Source organism: Heloderma suspectum, chromosome 6 (genome assembly GCF_057233095.1).
Source record: "Heloderma suspectum isolate Gila_16-S chromosome 6, 16-S_ref, whole genome shotgun sequence".
NCBI lineage: Eukaryota > Metazoa > Chordata > Lepidosauria > Squamata > Helodermatidae > Heloderma > Heloderma suspectum.
The window spans coordinates 84,301,260-84,306,228 of NC_139463.1; the positions used below are offsets into that span (position 1 = coordinate 84,301,260).

The window sequence follows — 4,969 nt, forward strand, 5'->3', positions numbered from 1 at the left end:
CCCCCCCTTGCCTGAACTTCAGGGGGGAAAGCGAAGCACCTCCCCCCCACTGCGAAGTCAAGCTGCGAAAAGGTAAATGACTTTCGTACATCCCTACGTACGCGCGGTGTTTTTTTTTTTCACTCAGCCATGATAGGCTACGTAAACATTTACGTAGCCTATCACGGCTGACTGCAGGGACGCAAACGGCGGCAGCTACAGCCGCCGCCATTTGCAGACCCAGCCGGCCAGGATTCGTGGTGGGAGGGATGGGGCACCTCCCCCCGGCCAGAATTTCGGGGGGAGGGACGGAGCGCCTCCCCCCCACCGCGAAGCAAATTTTGTAAAAGGTAAGTGACTTTCGTACATTCCTAAAAGATTGTTGAAACTCATCCTCTCCTTACAATGGCATTTTCTATTTGTGTAACAAATCTAAGCAGATGGTTCGAACAGGGCACATGTTTTTGAATATATGCAAAACTATCACACTTATGAGTGAAATCCATGTCTAGAATTCTCCCAGAGATTTATTTTTTGGTGGGGGTCAATCTATCAAAGTACATTGGACATTGATTTAATGTCAAGGTGTCAGGATATTTTGGAGGGTGGGGAAGAACCAAAACACAATACTTCTATGTGAAAGGATGAGAATGGAAGACAGTGAGAGATTTGAGGTTTGATCCAGAAGGGTTCTGTTACTAAGACATCAAAAGAGCTTTGACTGGTCTGAGAACATTAGAAAAAATGCTACACTTCCAAATGAAGATGGAGGAATAGGGATAGGATAACCTCCCTCCCCTGGCAGACCAAATTTGATTTTATGGGAAACCCAGACTTAATTTTTGGTTGCCAACTGGACCTCCAAAGAATAATCCAGATATCAGGTCTCTGTGCTCCAGGACATCCTTGATCTTAGCATCAGCAGTGCACAAGTATCAAGAGGCCTATAGCCCTGTATTACTACTCTGCACTCATACTAATCTCTCCACATTACCCTTAATACCTCCAGAAAGTTAGGAAGGGACCAATCTAATCCGGACAAAGAAACTGGTTTCTGGCTTGAAGCAGCCATCAGCAAGTTCTCATCCAGTGGAGCCCCATCCAGCAGGCATCCTGATGGTGAGCTGTGTGCCATTTTTGAAATTCTCACAATTCCCAGTGGGCATTGTGGGAATGTCACAATAGGGTTTCCTATATGCCCAGTCAGTAAATCCAAGCCAAGGAGAGGGGGCAAATGGGAGGGGCCACATTAGGTGCTGTTGGGCTCTCAGCATCTGCCTGAGTTGAGTGCTGCCAATTGCCCAGGAAAATGCAGTAGACATCGCAGACTCAGAGGCATCTAGACCAGGGGTGTGGCAGAAAAGAGATTTCCAGATGTTTGGACTTCAACTCCCAGCATTCCTAACCACTGGTCATGCTGGTAGGGAATTCAGAGAGCTGAAGTCTCAAAAGCCTGAGATCTTCCCTTTGCCCACCCTGGTGGAGCTCAGAGGTCCTCAGGTCTGCTCTGCCCCTTTCATGGGGATTGGGGCTCCTTTTGAACATGCACCCCAATGAGTCACCCAAGGACCTGAACAGGGAGCACTCAAAGTATAGCACAGTAGTGTTGAGTCTACTAAGGAGAGTATGGATGCCAACTGGCCTGTATCCTTGTTGAACAAACCTGTTCAAACTTGTTTCATTGTTGTTATAGTCCACTTCTCAGGTGAATGCTTCTTATATAATGAGGGAGGCCATTTTGCCTCATTAATAACCATGTCTGTTTTTTATTTGGCAAAGGTGTGCAGTATGCCCAGGTGCATAGTGGCCAGCTGAAAGCATGTTCTAAGGGTCTCAAAATATTAGGGAGTGCACAGATGTATTTATTAATTCTTTGCACTGAGTTACAGCAGCTGACTGATGGGGATGTGGGGGCAGCTGTGGGCTGCAGGTGTGAGGATGATGGCAGCCAGACTTCCACCCAGTTGTGCTTGCCAGAAGAAATCAGTGGGTCTGCTATAGTTGTGGTGGCCAGGCAGCAGCTTGGCTCAAGCATTACTTCCTCTAGTCCACTGTCCATATCCCTACTAGGCTCATGCCAGCACCTGCTCCTGCAGCAGTGCTGCTAGGGATGTGTGGATTTTGTTAAATCTGTTCCGTCTGTGTTTCTCAGATTCTCAGGCATCCTTTGTTCCATCATCTGCTCATTGGCAGGATTTAATTTCCCTTTGGGGTGCACAATTATTTTCTTCCTCTTGTACAAATGTACATTAGTGCCAATTTGAATCTGTGCAAATCCAAATTTGCGCAAATCCAAATTTGCACAAATCCCCCCATTTTTATTTGTATTTTGTAAACTGTCAACAAATCTGCATGGTCTGGAAAAAGCTAGAATACTGGTGAATCTGCAGATCAGATCCATAGAAAATTAAAATCATTTGAATTGGTTGTGGATATTGCTGACATCCCTGAATGCTGCACAGTCCAGAGAGGAGACTGATGCATGAAGCTGGTGGGGCTACAACCAGGCTTACAACCAACCTGGGTGCCAATTTAAATTTAATTAGAAGGCATTACAAATAGCCAGAGGCAAGCTTTCTGCTGTTGCACCAGCACCAATGATCCTGATGTTGGAAGTATATGGCTTTCAAACGGATGTATGTATGGATAACAAATCAGCTGATGGAGCTGGCCTTGAAGTCTATTAGGCTGTTTGTAGCTAAAAAAAGGGAGGGGTATAAAGATGGAAGAATGATACAGAATATAAGCTAGAAGTCATGAAAAACAGATTGTATGACAAAATGCCCGCTGAACACAGAATTGCAAGTGTAACCAGCAATCAAAAGAGAAGACACAAAACAGTGGGTTGAACCTGGGCCATACTGACTGAATATAAAAAGGATCTGAAGGAGCGTCTATGTGGGAAGCTCATTATCATGTTCATCATGTGGGAAGCATGGATGGAGAACCCTGCCTGTAAGAATGGGGGATTTGGAACTACCCCTCCTCAGGGCCTGCCTTTCTAGGTAAGTAGGGAGGCTTTCAAATGTACCAATTCCTATGGCCCCACAATTCTGAGTGGATGAGCCAAGTTAGACCCAAAGGCAATCTGTGTCTTGCCCATAGTTCCTACAGCCCCAAGCAAAAAGTCTCCAGAATCACAGGTCACCATCAAAATGCCAACCGTGCTCATCCACGGTAGGCTCTAGTTGCATTTTCTTCATATACCTGCCATGCAAACATGCCCTAATGGACATAAATGGATTAGTATCCTCAAACACAACTTCCTTTCCCCAAACCAGTGCAAATGTGGTGAAAAAACCTGCCTCCTTGGCTAATCTGGCAGCAAGGTTATGAATGCATCATCACATTGCAAGGTTATGAATGCATCATCACATATAGGCATCATCACATTTCACACCATGTCATCTGCAACATTGTCCTCATGTGGGGGCTTGCTGGCATCGGGAAATACTTTTGATTATCATGCAAGATTAAGAACTGCAGGAACATTTACCTGCAGGAGATCATAGAAACTAACACTACTGAAGTAAAGATGGTTTTAGCATAAAGACCCAAATCTTAACACTTTCAACAAGGCACTCTTGATCTCCTTGTTCCCCATGCTATAGATGAATGGATTCAGCATGGGAGGAATTATGGCATATATCACAGCAAAAGCTGTATTCATGTCAGAAGAAGTATCAGTGGGAGGCCTTGCATAGGCAAAGAATTCACAGAATGCAAACACACAGACAACCATGAGGTGAGGAACAAGTGGAGAGGGCTTTTTTCTGACCATGAACAGAAGGAATTCTGAGCACCGCAGCAAAAATCTGCATGTGTGTGATGATGATGAAGATAAAGCATCCCAGTGCTATACTACAGCCTAGTACAATGAGCCCAACTTCATCTAGGTAAATGTCAAAGCAGGAGAGCTTTAATAGCTGTGGAACTTCACAGAAGAACTGCTTGACAATATTAGAACAGAAGGGGATTGTGAAGGTGCCACCAGTGTGCAATGGGGCATAAAGAAGACTAACCATCCACCCAATGGCTACCATCTGAAGACAGGCTCCCTTGTGCATTATACTGTCATACTGGAGTGATTTGCAGATTGCAATACAGCGATCTTGAGCCATGATAGTTAGCACAATAATATCTGATGATGCAAAGAAGAAATAAAAGAAAACTTGAGCAATGCATCCAGAATAAGAAATTGACCTGTTATTCATGAGGGACATAGCCATAGATTTGGGCACCATGACGAAAACTGTTCCAAGGTCCAGTATCACGAAATTCATTAGGAAGAAGTACATTGGGGTGTGGAGGTGGTGATTAAGAACAACTGCAATGATGATGAGAAGATTCCCTGTTAGTGCTATGAGATACAATGCTAGGAACACGGAGAAGTGTAAGATCTGTAGTTCTCGGATGTCTGAGAATTCCAGCAGCAGAAATGTGAACATGGATGTAAGATTAGTCTTTTTTCCCTCCATTATTTGCATTGTTCTTCTGGAAAGAAGAATAAAGGAGTTGTTAGTCTACTGATATTGATTCACCAGTTAATTTTAGCAAGATTTGTATAATTTACCAATCAAATTCAACCAATATTTCTTGGCTACATCTATAGAGGGCAAAACATTCTGGGTTTTTTTTTGGGGGGGGGGCAAAGTTTTAATGACAGTTGCCCTGATCATTCTTTTCTACATAAAGCAAATATTCGCAGGAGGATGTGGGACTGTATCCACTAGCTTTGCCCCTTATCTGACATCTATGTGTTCAGTGGAACATCCAGAAAGGAAACCTTCAGGCGCACAGCCAGGGGTGGTGTTAAGCATGAAAAAGTTTAGGTCCCAGGAACATCAGTATGCATGAAATCTGAATATGCCACTTCAGCAATTTAACTGAGGAAAAAAGCCCTTCTCTTAGCACCAATGGACACAGTGGGCTCTGTGGGATAGATCTGGGGACCTTTGAAATAGATTTGGGGCTGGTGTTGCGTGGGCCC

At 44.3% G+C, this 4,969-nt stretch overlaps 1 pseudogene; it reads right to left on the reverse strand.

Moving 5' to 3' along the window:
• Positions 1 to 3,520: 3,520 nt before the first annotated feature.
• LOC146341619 (olfactory receptor 14A16-like) lies at positions 3,521 to 4,436 on the reverse strand (annotated as a pseudogene).
• Positions 4,437 to 4,969: the final 533 nt, after the last annotated feature.